This window comes from Falco peregrinus, chromosome 8 (genome assembly GCF_023634155.1).
Source record: "Falco peregrinus isolate bFalPer1 chromosome 8, bFalPer1.pri, whole genome shotgun sequence".
Classification (NCBI taxonomy): Eukaryota; Metazoa; Chordata; class Aves; order Falconiformes; family Falconidae; genus Falco; species Falco peregrinus.
The window spans coordinates 8,805,584-8,823,301 of record NC_073728.1 but is presented as its reverse complement, the minus strand read 5'-3'; the positions used below and the strand labels follow the sequence as shown (position 1 = coordinate 8,823,301).

Here is a 17,718-nt window from a genome sequence, read left to right as displayed (position 1 = left end):
AGGCTAGCTCAAGCCCAAAGTTTTGTATCCTTTTGGAAAGATGGTTTTGGAGGCAAACATTTTCTTCGTATACTTGGCTCTCCTTCCAGTAACTGCTGTAAATGTTCCAGTCTGTTTTGCAAGCTACAAAACGTTTTCCATTTGCAAACTGAGCAAATTTTAATTACTCCCATAATTTTGCCTGGAAGGGAAAAGCCAACCGTATTAATCAGATAATGAGAGCAGTTGCTCCGAGTACCATACTCCCAAATACACAAACCAGGGTATGATCTCAAAAAATAAACCTAAAGCACTGTTTGGATTATACGAACGTGTCATAAAACAAAGGAAAATTGACTTTGGAGCCTTCTCTCTAACTTTGGGTCTTACATACCCTCAAGGCTGCCTGCATATAACCCCGTTACCTCCCTATCGTCCAGCCCCAGCCCCTATCTCTGCAACAAGGGCCTCTGCCAAATACTACTTCTAGCTATATCTGAAGGATAAGGCATACAAAGCTATAGCACATTCAAATAAAGATTGAAAATCATTTCCTTAAAGGAAGGAGCTATCCCAGTTTGTCTTCCCCACCTTTTGATTATACAGCTCAGATTAGGGATAGTCAGGAAATTACATCGTCTTTGGAAAAACACAAAAAAAATTAAAGAAAAGACAAAAATATCAAGGAAAAGGAATTTTTTTAAATTCCTGCCAGAAACAATCCCAAAACTTTTTCGAGGTTTCAAAGGCTCAGTTACATTTTTTTTTTTTTTTAAGTTTTAACGTAACAAATAGCACTTTGCACATGCTTCTTGTTTTTAAACAAAACATGGGTCACTATAAGAACGTGCATCTTTTCTTCCAACTTAATGTTTTACTATTGAAGACAGGTGGATACTGACGACGGAGCCACCAAAAGCCAACATCTGCCCCATGATCTACAGTAGATCTTGAGTACTATTGAGAGGACTAACCTGGCTCTGTGTATTTATGACCAAAGGGAAGAATTTTTTTTACTTTTAGAGCAGAAGTTTATCCCTAATGCTTTTTGATGAACAACTGACCTACAGAAACACACATTTGCCACTGTAGTGTGTGACCTTTGGTTTTTCTAAGCTGAAAGGCAAGCAGGCTGAGCATCCTCTGAGCAAAGGTAAGCCCTTCTGGGTAATAAAGTAGGAAAAAGAGACATTGCCATGGAACACATTGTGCCTAAACACAGAATCTATGATTCTACAATCAATCAATCATCGGTCAGTTACTATGGACAAACCTGTTGTTTCACCTCTGCTCCTGACAAAACTCCGTGGGGAAGAGGGAAAGAGCAGAGCTTTCCGAGGGATGGAGATGAAACACAGCTGAATTATTTACTTCCAGTGTTAGATTAACCGCACTATGGGAACAACAGGGCCAGGTGGTTAAAATACGTTCATCAAAATGATTTACGTCTGGCTTTTGTAAGAAGATATTATATGACAGGCTATGCCATGCTCAGTTTAACTCAACCCGAATGGTCTTAGCACTGCCGATTCCCTGCAGCTTACACGTATATGTGATTTTTCTCTTGGACCAATGTGGTGAAAAAGCAAGTTAACTGTGTGCTTCTGCAAAGAGGATCTTTCAGCTCTCCATCACCCAGCTGCAATGATTTGCAAGCCATTGCCCCCACAGGCCCATGTCACCCAAATCCTTGCGGCAGAGGCAAGCCTGGCCCCAGGTTTTGGGGCTGAAATCACAGAGAGGCAGGAGAAGTGCCCTGCAGAAAGTGAAATGAGGGCAAGCCGTCAGCACTGAGCTGGCACTGGAATAAGTCTTCCTTACAGAGATAATCAGATCAGTCTTGTCTGACAACACGCAGTCAAGGGGGGCACATGCGGGGCTGGCTGCAGACGAGGGGACCTGCCGGAGCTGGCAACACAGCGAGGCGCACACACAGCACCCCCTTGTATTCAGCGGGGGATCAGAGCTCAATATAATTCTGTTCAATTCAATAACAAAAAACTATGATGTTTGCCTTCAGACCCTTCCCTCCCAGCACTAATGGTTTGTATACCATAGCCCTGTTTACATCCAGGGCTGTGCATGCACCGTCACATCACAGGACTTAACTCCTGATGTGCAGCTGGCAAAGAGGATGCTTTTACGCCCCAAAATGGACACCTCTCTTATGGAGGCTGGGCACAACACTGGTGAAAAAACATTAAAGTACCTGAAATTCCTGGTGACATGATCACTTTTCCATGCACAGGGCACGAAATTCTCTGTCACATACCATGACTCCCTTTAAAAGCAAGGTACCACTCTCACTGCAAGCTGCCGGGGAGGCACAGCCAGCTCCGCCAGCTCCTGGCTGGCCCAGCAGAACAGGAGAGAGTAGCTCTCCGACTTTCTGATCAACTTCCCTGGCTTAAGCTTTTGCAGCTGTCCTATGTTGAAAATATACACCCAAAACCTTTGATGCTGCTGCTGCCTTGTCCTTTCTAAGGAGAGGAATGTGGTCTGAGCATCCCAGTCCTGTGGGAGAGGATCCCCCCATCTCACAGCTTAACTAAACCCCATGGGCACAATCCTACTCGCTGTGGCATTGGTAACAGTCCTTTAGTGTTCCTCTATAAAACAAAATCTCAGTTCCGTGTTTATCACGGTATTAAGGCCCATGCTGTGCAGGGTGGCCAGGGTTGATGGGGGGTGCAGCTACCCGGAGTAGGCTGGCTTGTGGCTGAGGTGCTCTCTGCAGCTGGCTCCTCTACAAAAAAGTTCCTGCACATTTGGGGCTCCAGTGGGATGCCTTGTTGTCACTTGTATTTGGGGGAATGACAGCAGCACAGTGACCACAAGGAAATCCCTTCTTGCCAGGCCAGCAGATGCCAGCCATACTGTGGAAGGAAGGAGCAAGAGGGAGAGATTTCAATGTCAGGGGCTGCAGAGAAGCCACTAAATCTTATCTATCCCTTTTTTTAATATTTGCCCTGGCATGAGAATGACTGAATGGAGAGTGACCCCTCGAAACAGCAAGGCAGAGGGGAGCAATGTGAAGTCCCACCTTGCGGGGTAAAGTTTCCCCCTACAGCTCAAGGGCTGCACCAGCCAGACCCTCCCTGGGGTCTTCAGGCCCCCAAGCATGGCAACCTCCACCCTTTCAGAGAGCAGCCCCGGCCCTCTGATCCCATCCTGGTTTTACACAGCTTCGCACTAAGCCTCAGTAATCTGTAAAACACCCCGTTCAGCAGAGATGGTGATTTCCCAGAGGGGGAAAACACAGTGATGCCAGCACGGTGCTGTGACAGGCAGTGATGGCATGGTGGCTGCATGGAAGAGACACGGGATGGCATGGCACGGTGGCTTGCCCTCCCCAAGCAGTTCCCACCACCTCCATCCCATCCCTCTTCCCCGTGCTCCTCTCCTAGCCCTGCTGCTCCAACTCACTGCCTGAACAACCTCTTTCAAGAAGCTCCTGGTTATTCACTTTAAACAACCCTCCCCAGGGAGCACTCATTAGATACGAATCTTAGAGCAACACCCAGCAAAGTCTTCACAAGTTTTGGCACGTGGGCATTTGAGACAGGCTGGAGAAAATCTGTCCCTCATCCCCAATCTAACAAGCATCTTTGGACCGGGGTGAACGCGAAGCATCAGTTTGTTTTCTTTTGTTATTACTGAAGATCAAGTCAAAGCCAGGAGAACGGCAGAGGGTCGCCGGTGTCAGCAGGGAAATGGAAGAGGTCAAAGCAGCATCATTAGCAAAGCAACGCACCACACGCTGGCTCCCACATCTGAAACAAAGGAACCCAGCCCAAGAAGCCCCTCTCCTTCCATCTTCCCTCTCCAAGAAGCCTCCATCCATCCCCTCCAAGAGGAGTCTGCAGAGGTCCGAGCTCCACCCCAGAGCTGCAGGACCCTCACAATGCCAGCAGCCCCTACACCATCCGCAACATCCCGGTCACCACTCTGCAGCGACAGAAACACTTTCATGAAACATCCCAAAGCAGCAAATACTTTTGGCTAGCTCTTCAGTGGGGTAAATAAGTGCAGCTTGTAAGTGTGAGTGAAACCACACTTTTTTGTTTCTGATCTGGTGACACGGCTTGTCCTAACCTCATTTGTCTCTTTGAAACATCAGCATCACACAGCAAATCATGCTACTTAGCCTACAGAGCAAACCACTGCTTCAGCTCCCGATGGCCAGAAGACGATGACAGTTTTACAGCAGCAGACACCTGCTGCCTTTGACCTGGGGGCCATACGCTGCTGGGGCTCATCTGCCAGAGCCCTTGGGCAACCCCCAGCCAGGACAGGTCCCCTGGGAGCAGCCCCTCAGTGCCCAGCCACCCTTGGGGCTCACTCCCGAGCCCCATTTTTTCAATATGTCATTCACCCTGTCCCGACACTACCAGGTTGGCGTAAAAAAACCCATCTAAACCATCTTTTCAAGGATCAGCCTTTAGACAGGCTTAAATCCTAAAACTCTTGCCAAGTAGAGGCTGACTTCCCATATCCACCAGAAATAATTCCAGCTGCCTCACGGAGCAGGCAGGAGGCTGTCCTGCAGCCTCTTGTGGACCAGAGAAGTGCTCCTACCAAAGCCTGGCAACCATCATCCAAACATCATCACTCAAGAACAGCTAGAGCACTGACATATACTTGTAAAACATTGCTTTTTTTTTTTTTACTTTAAACACTTGATTTAATGTTATGTATTAATATAAGTATTATTTAATATTCCACCCCTCCCTTCAAGCAGCATGAGGTATCCCGTAAAACATACAAGCTGGCAGATAACAGTGATTTCTTGACCTTTTCTGCACTGATCCCTATTTCATAAACACCATCAAGGCACCTCTTACTCTGCTCCTCAGTAAATTGAACAGCCCTAATCTTTTTAACCTCCTCCTCTACCTGTGGAAGACTTTCCAAGCTCCTCATCGTTTCTGCCTGCCTTTGCCAGCCCCACTCCAATCACGTTACCCTCTGGCTTGGGCACAGCAGAGCTCCCCCAAGGTGACAATGCTCCTGTCAGTTTATAGGATGTCATTCAGATACCCTCAGGGTTTCTCTCCAGCACTTAATTCAGTCAAATACATCCTGGAACAGTAGCCAGGCACCACCGCCCAGTGCAGCATCTGGGAATAACCAGTTCTACTTAGAGTGTAAAGCTGGACATTTCTGCCATGGGAGGAAGAGGTGAAAAAGTTAAAACTTGCCTCCAGGATCATCATTTTCAGGTTTAGAGTTAAAGGTTGACAGGGAAACGACCATCTCCCTCAAGCCCTCAGACACAGATACCAAGGATCCCAGTTTCCCCCATTTTGGGTGTCCTTAGGGCATGTTAACGGCACTCATCACAGCCCTACAGCTGGAATTGAAATGTCACCTCTGGAAGGTCAACAGCACAGCACCAACGCACTCGGCAGCCTCTGGGCAGTCCTGGCAGCTCCTGGCACATGGGGATGTTTAGGGACTTCATTTTCACAAAAAGGATGGATTTGGCAACCCTCCAGTCTCCGGTGGCTGCTCTGAGAAAAGTATTTTGCCATGCAGCATCCCTGTAGCTGAGGGAGAAGAGTATTTTCCTCTTCCATGCTAATTTTCTCTGGTTTTCTACTAACAAACCAAACCAGTTTTTAAAGAATGAAATGAAACCAAAAGCAAAATTATTTTGCTTTTCTCACAAATCCCCCTTCCCCTTTCCCTGGTGAGGAGATGGAAAATTATATGGGAGGCAGAAGAAAAATAAGGAGAAAGTGTTATTTAGAATACTTTTCTGCATGAAAAACTAAAAAAAAAAAAAATTAATCAAAAAGAGCTGAATTGCCATGCTTCTCCTGGGGTCACCTCATCCCTCTAAGCCTCTCACCCTGCAGTGATCCAGATATTTGCACGCCTGCTCATGCTGCAGCCTTTGGGCTTTCCTGCAGTATGACGATTTAAACCGAAAAGGCAGAGATTGCAGACAGAAGAAGGGGAGGAAAGAGCAAATCTGATCCCTCCAAAGATAAATACTGTCTCCTGGAAACTGGGATGGCTGTAAGCCTCTTGCAGCTCATTGCTCCAGAGCAAATGAGCTGGTGGTCTCCACCCAACGATGGGCAAACATCCAACCTTCAGACCCTCTGTTCCAAAATGCTGGCAGCTGTTGAATGTCCTAGCAGCGTCTGCTGGGCAGAGAGAGCATCCAGAGATGGGACACATGCACAAGCCCTCGCCATCCCTGAGGAAGGGCAGAGGTGGCCAGCCCTCTTTTGCAATGCACGGTAGCCCACAGCATGGTGAAGACGGTGCCCTGGGTGCGTGCCAGATGTTCCCTTGTTTTCCTTAAAGGGTAAGGGAGCTTCCCAAAAGAAGACCATGCAAAAGAAATGAAGGACTGAGTCCAAGACCAGGCAAGATCTAATCAGCCCAGCTTAAATTCCTATGTCACATCCAATTAGGCCTTCATCCTAAAATGGGATGCGCAACTCAATCAAGCTGAACCCCAGCACATCAGTGGGGTGGGCTGTCCCACCTCAGGCAAGGCAACACTCCCGAGACCACACCACCAGCAGACAAGTTAGTGCTACCTACAGCTCTTGGGCCAGGTCGGTGGCAGCAAATGCACCCATCCACAAGGCACCACCAAACAAACAGAGTGATTTTTCCTACCTGTCACAAATCTATTTCTCAGTGTATGGGGATTTCCGTAACTTTTCATGCATATGGAGATTTTATTTTTCCCTTCTTTTTCAATTACATGTTTCATTAACTGTCTGCACCTCCCGATTTGCTGATGACTAGCTGAGGTTTCCAGACTGAATTAATGAAGAGGGAAATAAAGCAATAATCTATTACCATTTACAGCTGCCACGGGATGATGCAAAACTTAATCAGTTGTTTGTAAAATACCTTCACTAGCAGGGGAAAAAAGCTGGGAAAAAAAGCAATCCCTTGCTGAAGATAATTTCCACCCCATCTCCCTCTCAATTCTCTTCTGAAGAAATGCCTGGGGAAGTGGAAGTCCTCAAAGTGTGTCCCATGGATGACAGCTTTAGGTTTTCTGCTAGAGAAGGCTCCCAAACTCCTTCCAGCAATGCCATTGCTGCTGGCCCTTCCCACTGGTCACCAGACTATGGGATCACTGTTCTTCCAGCCACATACAACCCCACTGCAGGCAAAAGAGCCACCCTTGAGGACCAGAAGATCTCCCTTTGGCTTTGCCCAGCAGCGAAGCATGAGCTGGGGTGGGCTCTCAGCCAGACATGGTGTTATTTGCATCAGAGACCATGCCCTGACTTCAGTCAGTCCTTTCAGCCTTCCCTTGGTTCCCCACAGGTTCAGAAGCTCTCTCTGGTCAGCTCTGCCCATGACAGATGGGTTTAGTCAGCACTACTTGGATGGGCTTTTTGGGGATAAATCCATCAGCCCCATTTCTGACAAGATCGGTCCAATGAGACATGCTGACCTGATGCAATCGTGCCAGGACTGAGATCCACATAGCTCTTCCTCAAAGACGTGAACAGCGGGTAGATGCGGACCTCTGAACAAGACAGCCCCTTCCAGTTCACCTCTGCTGAACCATGTGAGAAGCAGCTTCAGTTCACTGTCAGCCATCACCACTGTCCCAGCAGCGTCAGAGGAATTTGGCTGGTCCCACACTCACACGTTCCCCCCTGAGAATACCTCTCCACTCCCTGACTCGGCCCACGTTAATTGTGCATAACATTTTAAAGACCACCCAGCTTGAGCTGCAGAGCATTCAGTGATGGATAAAAATAACAATTGCATTAAGTGAGGCTATGCTCCTTGCCAAAAAGATTAGCAGTGGGAAAACTCCTCCTTTAGGGAGCTTTGCAGCCAAGGACTGGCCTGTAGGGTTCATGACCGACAGCATGCCCCACGTACGTTTAACAGCTATGGGGAAAACGTGGGAAGAATTACAAGACTGGTGACTTCCCCTAAATCTTGCTTTTGTCCTCATTCCTAAAAGGGAGAGCATGGTCAGGTCAGCAATCCCGGCTAAACAGTAGGCAGCTGGCCCTGAGGCTCGTTTATCAAAGATATTATAGGGGGAGCTGGTGGCAGGAAGGGTGTACCAGCCGAAGCATCATCTTTGCCTCCCGTCCGTTTGTTGTTAAAACCAAACCAAGGATATTAGAGAAGGAGGAACAATCACCTAATTTGTTTGTCAAACAGACTTCCACTGAGCACCTCCAGGGTCCATCGCTAGCCACCCCAACTTGCCACACATCATCGTACAATGAAGAACCAAGAAGAGGCACGAGCCAAACGATGGAGTACAGAGAACAAGATTCCCCAGAGGTGAAAGATGAATACTGACATGTACACCCACCCCCTTCAGTTATTTTTATTTTGCGGAAATGTAAAAAAAGGAAAAATAGACTTGAGACTTGTTAGGTACAAGTGAATTAACCTGTCACTGTGCTGACGGAGAGAGAGTGCTGTAGGACCCAGAAAGGTTCTCTCACCCATTGCCTAAAAAGCTGAGTGAAAGACCCAATACGCTTGCTAGCTTTGAATATTTAGAAATCTGTTAACAATGCTTCTGTTCCTCAGGTATCTCAAAATCAAGGACGGTGGATTCCAGCCTGTTTAGAGAAAGTATTCAAAAGAGTCAGTTGTTCTGATGTTTGTGGCTTTAATGATCCTGCCAGAGGAATGATTCGGGGTGAGCACCAAGAGGTTTGTCCTCTAGACGGCCGATCATCAACTGTTTAAAATTCCTTGTGGGGCTTAAATATTATGTCCATTTTCCAACCCTTTCCAACACTTGCTCTCAAAATAATTCAGGAAAGTCTGTTATATGGCCTTATACCTGTTTTTGCTGGAAAGAGCATTTCAACACTGGACTACAGAGGACCTGGTACTTTATGCACAGAATTGGATTTTTTGGCTGCCTTTCACCCTTCAAATCTAATAAGAGGTTACTTGGCTAATTTTACAGTGCAATGTGGACACCACCTTTATGTTACATTAAAAAAAACAACAAAACAAAACAACAAAAAAGGACTTGTCACATCAGAAACACAGCAAGATCTTGCAGAACCTTTAGCCTAAGATGCAGAAGCTAATGCATGCACCAATTATGTTTTTTGTTTGTTTTCTTATTCTCATACATAATAGCTCCCTTTCCCCATCTCCAGTCAGTTTCTGATCACTGCTAAGCAGCAGCCTTGACACCTTCTGAAGGAACAGTAAAATGTTGGGACAGGAAAGCAGACAGTGGTAATATTTAATGATTAAAGTAATTTCTTTGAATCTCAGACTATTAGGAACCTGCCAAAAATTATTCCAAGTGAGCTAGAGTTGCATAGGGTGACAACTGTGTATAGACAACCATGACAAAAAAGGTCTCTCAACACCTTCTGAATTAATTAATAAAGTTCCTCCACCACCAAGCCTTCTCCTGAGAGCCCCAGGGCCCAGTTTTCCTGCTTTTGATTGATTTTTACTTAATCACAGAGCTTGTTAGTCCCTAGCAAGCACCCACATTAATGGGGCTGCTGCATCATGCTTGACCTCCTTTGGATTCCATGCAGGGGACTCAGTGATGGTGCCACCCAGCCAGATGTTTCCAACATTGGAAAGAAATGCATCTTTTCTTTTATTGGACACCCTGGCAAGAAAGCCCATGTGGAATGTAAACGCTGTACGCAGAGATATATATTTTCTTTCAGTGTTTATAAACACAGAGCCCAGTTCTTCCCCCACTGGGGTTATACGAGACCAGAATTTATCTATGTTCGAGAACGTACTCCTGATTTACACTGAAGTGAGCAAGCAAATTGTCTGCAGGAAAAAAAATAGACTAGGCAAGCAATTGTCACTTTGCATATAAATTTGAATACACATACAACACAATATTTAGATTACTTGCAATAAACAAACTGGCCTCAATATCCACAAGAACAAACCTCAGATCCAGAGGGAAAGTCAGGGAAAAATACCCTCATCTTCCCCAGCAGAAGGGAGGCTGCTCAGACATGAAAAATGCCCTTGGCAACACCTTGATTTGACATCTGCTTTGACATCCCTGAGCCAACCCTCAAATTTTCTTTGCTAAAAGAGGAGGGCCAGAGTGTCACAAACCATAAGCCCACAGGTCTACAAAGGTTTTTCTGGTTTCTCTCCAGCTCATTGCTGCTCATCCATACTCCAAGCTTCCTTCCCTTGACTCTTCTCCTGCCTTGCTGTGCCCCATCCCATGTTTGCTGCCCCACAGGACCACAGGCTGGTCCCAAGAGTCACTGGAGACAGACTGCTAGGCTGGGTCTGCCTTCTCCCACCCGTCTGCTGGCCCAGCCTTCAGTACCTGCAACATCACCCTGTGATTCTAATGGACGTAGGCATGTGGTTTCTGTTCGTGGGCTAAAAAGCACGAAATCAAAGTAAAATGATTCGATAGCTGGCAAGCATATGGATGATGTAAGAAGGATGGTTAGCATCAAGTGTCCTTACAAGACACTAGAGAAGTCACTAATGTTTTGACATCAAGAAATTTATGATACTTGTGAGGCTGAGCTCTGATAATGATGCATTTTCTGGCCCCAGCACTGCTGTTATTGTTGAAATAACATGAATGTACTGGTAACAGAATAAAGCATTCTATACATATGTTTACACACACTCATATTTATAGATGTACACTCAGACACACAGGAGGGGATAGATAAATATCTGTAGTTCACAAATGAGCAGTTTTAGGAAACTGCAGGACACAAGGGAGGATTTTGTTTAGAGTACAGTTTCCCCCTTTCTCCCTCCAAGACAAGATCTCTAACATCTGTCACCCATGACCTTCCAGCAAAGCTAAAGGGCTCACGAGTACAAACAGGCACCACACAGAAAGGCTGAGCTTTGGTAGGGTGCTCACTTGATTTTGGATGGATGAGGAGAGCTAACTGTGCTCATCCCCTGCAGCTTCTGTCTGCTGCTCCTTTGCCACATTGATTTAAAGGGTTGGGGACACCCCTCGGCCAAAACTGGCCAAAGGTAAGCTTCATCACCAACACTGGATCTCTCTCCCTCCATCCTCACCATTTCCTGACTGTATCTGAATATGGGTGGAGACACCTCACTTTTAATCTTTTTTTAATACTCTTATGGAGGGAGTTGGAGATCATCAAGCTTAATAAAGCTCAATATGTTCAGAAAACATCTCAGCATCTGGTGCTGCATGACAGGTTAAGTGGACGGCCATCAGCCCTAGGGAGAGGGCTACCACCAGAAACAGAGCTTACATTAGCAAAGGCAAGTACGTGCTGCACCCAAAGAAGGGGAGAGCTATCACAGCTTGACTTCAAGCCTAACCACTTCGTTTGGGAGATCAGATTCTCATGATGGCAGGAAAAGATTGATACCAAACATCTTCTCTTGCTCTGGAGGTGGTGCCAAGCCACATAGAAGCACACCCTTCCTTCGCATCAAGCCATGCTCAGAAATCCCTGCCGGGGCTAAGTGGCATTCCAAACCATGAATCATACATGCTTTGCAAGTTCCCATCATAAATGTCTGGCAGCTTAACTTATACTGGGCTTCTGCAGAATGAAAAATGTGTGCCATTTTCCTAGGAATAAAACAAAGCAGGATCTCCTTTCTTCTGTTATCCATTTGAGGGAAGTTTGGGCTTTCTTTTCAGGCTGCCTAGAGGCATATGATGGGGCAAAAATGTGGGGATTAAAAAAAACCCCACCCCCAAAACACTACCTCTACTTAGGATACTCATTCTTTGCAGCTGACTCTTGATTCTGGCCCAACGCCCCTCTTCCTTTGGACTGAGGGAACCATCACAATGAAGTCATATTGGGTGGTCTATTAAGAGCACAGACCTGAAGATGAGCTGAACAAACATAACAGATGCTGTTATAGTTGTTTTGTCTACAAGGCTGGTTCTTCTTCAGTGCCTTTGGATAGCTCTTCACAAAGGCCCAGAAAGGGCAGACAAATTATCCCACAATATGCTGGGATGTGCCATGAGTCCTTGGCATCAGATATATGCACCAGGGACAGGGTGGATGCTACAGTCTGAGGATTATTTTGCAGTCAGTTTGCTCTCACAAGCTAGCTAGACTAATGTGAAGGATCAGGGGTATAGCTCGCTGCAGTGAGCTGTGCTTGGGGCACTGCCAAGCACCCCTAGTGAGGTGGCAAGAGCAAACTTGCTGTGAAAGACAGCTAGAAAGCTTCTGCAGAATAAGTTTTCTGACTTATAAAGCATAAAATCAAAATCCTTCCCTGGACAACATCCCTTTTGTTTAACGGGGAAAGTAGTCCTGAAAAAGCAAAGTTTTTCTTTGGGAAGACTTGAATGGCCAAGCCTTGGGAGACTGTTGACTTCACTTTTCACAGCCATCAGGAGGAAGGTGAATCTGAAATGATGATCAGAGGGCTGGAGCCGCTCTCCTGTGAGGGCAGGCTGGGAGCTGGGGTTGTTCAGCCTGGGGATGAGACGGCTCCTTACAGCAGCCTGCCAGGGCCTGAAGGGGCGGCGAGGAAGCTGGAGGGGGCTTTTTACAAGGACGTGTAGGGATAGGGCAAGGGGCAATGGCTTTAAACTGAGGGAGGGTAGGTCTACATACAGATACTAGGAAGGAATTCTTTTCTGTGAGGGTCTGGCCCAGGTTGCCCAGGGAAGCTGTGGCTGCCCCATCCCTGGCAGTGTTCAAGGCCAGGCTGGATGGGGCTTGGAGCAACCTGGGCTGGTGGAAGGTGGCCCTGCCCGTGGCAGGGTAATAGGAACTAGATCCTTTCCAACCCAACCCGTCCTATGAAGTACTCCATCCAGGAAAGGCCCTCAAGAAAATAAAACCTATTTGTTGCAGATTTTCCTCCTCTTTCTTTATTGAGAGGAGGGGGCCCTCTACACAGTCATCCACATAAGGATCAGAGTCCTTTTTTCACTCTGCTCCACATGCCACCAGTTTACACACCCATACACAAAATCCTTTCCCTGCAGACATGAGCTGCACCCATCCACACCCCTTTCCTTGCCTCCAAGTCCAGCTGCCCAGTGGAGACCTCAAGCCTTGCAAGGCAACCTTTCCCAGTTTAATTAACCCCTCATTCAATCCCTCTGACCATGCTGCAGTAACAGCAGAAAGGGGAAAAGAGCTGGAACAACTTGACTAAATTCCTCGTGCTTGAGAAAAGCCCTTGGTGGGGGTCAGGAGCTGCAGACCATTGAGATACCCAGCCACTGGAGACATGCCCACATTTTGAGAAATAGGTGCAAGATTAAGGGGTATTTTTCCATGGTACAAAACAAAGAGCACCACTCAGATACATGTTAGTTAAAAATAAATAAGTCAACAGAAATCTCTTTCCAGACCAGCTCAAGGTGAAGCTGAAGACATTTCTCTCCCAGTTGAGGCAAAGGATGTTGCAGAAAAGCCCAGCTTTTGTGTGAAGCTGAGCACCACACAGATGCTGTTAACATAAATCTCTTGTCTGCACATGGCAAATGCCCTAGGGCTAAACACGGATCCAAAGCAGTCAGACCTCTCACCCCCTAATCCACAAAAACCAGGAAGAGAAGAGCGGGTGCAATGTGAGGGAGGGAACAGAGCAAGGGAAAGGAGCAGGGACTGCCATGAACCCAGAAGGGTCCACCACACCGAAGCTCCTACACAGCAAACGCACTAGGACTCTGCTCAAGCATCATTTTGCTCAGTGCCACCCACCGTAAATTCGGGGCAGCCGAAGGACACGCACAGCAGGACCTGCCCTGGGTCCTGGCCCTCTTGAAGCCAGCAAGACATTTGCCAACAATGCAGCAGGCTCCGGAATGGGCTTCTCATCCAGACACTCAGAGGTGTTTTAAGTCACAAACCCATCAAAAGGGGAAAAAAAAAAAAAGAAATAATTCAGTGTTTGTTTTTGTTGGATCCCTTTTTTTGCCAGGTTACTGACTTAAATCAGGGTCCAACAAGCACTGAAGCCAGCACAATGTAAAGAGTGAACGTGCAGGACTAGAGCAAAGATGATAAAAAAGGGAAACCTCACTTCTTTTTCTTTTGTTAGACAGTAAGATTGCCTCCACCTGCCTTCCTAAACTCAAACCCTGGGAGCTAGGATGGCAAGAAGGAGCCAGGATAGCAAAAGACAGCCAGCTGCTACCAAAACCACCAGCCAGTAAATGCAGAGATTTAAGAAAATAAGGGAAAGAAGCAAAACACAACCTGCCCAAGAGTCAAGTTCTGGGTTGGGCAGCCTAAGAGCTTGATAAAGCCAGCTAGAAGAGATTGCCCATGCAGATGCATTCACAAAAAAAAAGGGGCTATCTGGAACCATTGCCTTTGTCATCAAGATCCAAATTCCAGCCTAGACTCTGCATGGGAGAGGAAGAAAGCAGCCACTCAGAAGCAGAAGGTGAAAGGCTCTTTCCACTTCTCAGGTTGATCCTCAAAGACAGAACATAGGAAACCCTAAAATAACCTTCTTGAAACATCCTCAGGCACCTACTCACATGTTACAGAGAGCTGGTATCCGATGATCATGATGGAGATGGTCTTGCACAGGCTCCTGGAACAAGGAGGGAATGAGGAATCCAACAGTTACTCCTCTTCCAGGTGCTGGCACCTGCATAGATAAGTCTTCCTAGGGGGAGCGTTGACAAGATGCTCTCATGTAGCGCTTCTTCCTGTGAGCAAAAATTGCTGGGCTGTATTCACAGCATTTGCTGTGACATTTGAAATGGGTAAAGCAGGAGAGAACAAAATAAAAATGATTGAGAAATGGTGAAATAACTTGAAAAATTAAGTAGGAAAAGCAGAAGAAAAATGTTCTTGGAGCAGATGGAGCAAGCTGCGTCTCTTACCTGGCTCCCTCTGGTTTCACCATGTCTACCCACTTAACACACACAGGGGCTGGTGAAGGACAGGCCCATAACTGCTTTTCCTTACAACTTTGTGATTTTGTAAAACCCCGTCTTCCCTTCTCCAGAGCAAGAAAATCCAACATTTCCAGTCTCTAACTTCCTGCCTCCCACCATTTCACCTGTACCTACCTTCACCATGCTCCTCCTCAGCTGCAGAGGCAAGAAGTGCCCCCAGTGCTCAAGACCAAGGAGCACCAAAGCTTTATTTATTGGCAAAAGGCACCCTGCCTTGTTCTCATCACCCTCCTCCTGCAGGCTAAAGGTCTTAAAGCACCTGCTCCCAGCACCTGGGGCCCCATTGCATTTGCTACTACTGAGCATCTCTTGGACCAACACCTCCTGACTTGGAGCTTGGATATCACCAGGACTCAATCCATAAAGTTACCTTTTCTTGTGGGTGTAGGACTGTACAGGTTCCTCTCATTTCTAAAAGACCCCTGGTTTCTAACGCAGTGATATAGATCCCCAGGGCCCCTACACCAAGCTCAGGCTTCCCTTGCGTGCATACACAGGGCCTTCCTAAATGCAAGCAATCAGACACACGGTGGGCTGGGCAATAAATAGGGTGGTCCCCACTGTGCCAGGGATTTCTGCCTGCCTCCTGAGCCGTGGAGGTTTGCTTTCCATAGCTAGTTACCACAGCTTCACTTCTATTGAAGATTACTGCTACCTTTCCCAACTCTAGGCTCGTTAAGCTAGACAGGAAAAAACAAGGCATAGCCTAGCTGAGACAGCACAGGCAGAGATAGGAAGAGCAAGAAGCAAGCTCAGCTGATGTCCTCAGTAGCCCCATGCTAATGCAAACAGCCATAAAAATCCTCCTTCTCCTCCTTTGCTACCCCCATTCCCAGACTTACTGCTGGCTCAGCTCCTGCCCTATATCCTCTCCCGAGGCAGCTCCACCCCATCGTCAGGATGAAGTCCCACCTTGCTCAGCCCCATCACTCCCCTTGAAGGGGCAGCTCTGGGTGCTCACTATGGGGCTCCCCCAGCCCCACGCAGCTAGTGTGCAGGCCAGGTAAAAGCACAGGCAATGTCCCTTCCCTTGGGTCAGCTCTATCAGCCACATGTGTTTTGAGTTAAGACGGGGTAAGTTTCCAGTAAGTAATGCCCACACAGTCCCCTGGGTAGTACCAAAGTCTGAGATTAATTGCAACAAGAAGTCACACGTTTTGTACTGCTGTTAGCAAGATTCAGCGCTTAATTGAATTGCGAGGCCCCTTGAAAGCCTAAAGGCAGAGTACGGTTGTAACTCCCAGCCTTTCCTCAGGGGTCTTGAAGCGCCGCATAAGCAAGAACATCACTGTTGCTGTTTCAGCAACGGGGGAAACTGAGGCAGGGAGGTGATGTGACCATTCCTGCTCATCCAGCTGGCCCATGGCAGAGAATCCATCTTCCCAGAGTTACGGTCCAACCTGAGATCCACAAGACAAAAAACCATCATTTTCTGCAGCTCCCTGTAGTGAACAGCCCATGGTGGAGACCCACTCTGAGCAGACTGCCCCTGATCAAGCCATGAGGATTCCTCTTTGCCAAATGTTCCTGCAAGGAAGATTGGTCGGATTTTGCAATCTACAAAGCTCAGAGAGCTCAAAACTTTTATTCCAGATTATATCCAGAAGTCAGATATTTCAGTTAAGACTGGGAGGTGGGAGTGGGTGGGTTCGTACTTAGAGAGCTCTTTATCAACACTTGACATAGGGGATGTATCAGAACCATTTTGGCTCCCAACAGCAAAGTACCCACTGACAGGTAGGGCAACCATGTATTCAGCAAGCAGAGGGACATATTTTTGGAGAGCAACACCCTCTCCTTTAGGTCCCCACTGAAACCTTATTCCATCCATCTTTGTCTTTGAGAGGAAGATGCTGAGCTTTGCGAGCATGGGTGTCATCTGGACCGGGCTTGAAGATACCACTGCAGCCCAAATGGCAGCCACCTCATGTTTCCTCACCCTGGAAATACTCTCTTTGCTGCATCCTTAGGGAGTAAAGTTTTAATCACCCAGGAGATGCCTCTTGCCTGGCTGCCGGTTCATGCAGTTCAGTTTGCACCAGAGCATGCTCACCTCCCTCCGGAGGGTCCCGAGGTCCATTTGCACACATTGGCCCCTGGATCACATTCCCCTGGGCGCGAGCTGAGCACAGGGAGTGAACAGATCGGATTTTCTAGGAGGTCCCTGAGTAAGGACCAGAGTGCTTCCATGTGAGCTGGGCACAGCAGGCATGGCTGCTCCCTGGTCTCCCAGCATCGCTCTATGCAGAGGTTTAACGCTGGCGATTCACATCTCATCTGGGAGAAAGGTGAAAAGCTAAACATCTCCCCATGTATAGAGATACATAGCCCTGGAATTCCTGTTTATAAAACTGCAATCAGTGCAAGCGCAAATTAGGTAGAATCAGTCAAGAGTAGGAAATGGCCGTCAGAAGTTTTTAGGGTTTTTTTTTTTTAATTTAAAAAAAGAAAGGCAATTTAAAACCGCTTTGGCTGCTGAGCTTTCATAAAAGCTTTCCAAGACTGCATTTCTATGTTGCGTGTCACCATGGAAGACACACGAGATGTAGTGAATTCCCCCAAGTTAATTTGAATTATGCCACAAAACAGATGTGTTCTTTGGTGCACAGAGAACCTTTTTTCTTCAATTTCAAAATGACTACTGCCACATCCGATCAGCTCTTATTATCCCACTGCATCGTCTGACGTGACATAACGAGTCATGACACCCTCGTATATCATCAGGAGAGATGGTAGCAACTCCGCCAGAGTTGAGAAGAGCAGCTATAGCACTGTCGTGTCGTAGGAGCAGGTTTGATGGGAAGCTGGGGCTACTGTCGTGAAGGTATTTGGGAAAGGAGAGATTCTCCTTTCTGTAG

At 47.1% G+C, this 17,718-nt stretch overlaps 1 long non-coding RNA gene across 1 annotated transcript in view; it reads right to left on the bottom strand.

Moving 5' to 3' along the window:
* LOC106112913 (uncharacterized) overlaps positions 1 to 14,675 on the bottom strand; it is a 79,766-nt gene extending 65,091 nt beyond the window's left edge. Inside the window, exon 1 of the long non-coding RNA XR_003557479.2 lies at positions 14,435 to 14,675. This is a non-coding gene — a long non-coding RNA (uncharacterized LOC106112913). The remainder of the gene's footprint in view (positions 1 to 14,434) is intronic.
* Between the last annotated feature and the right edge of the window lie 3,043 nt (positions 14,676 to 17,718).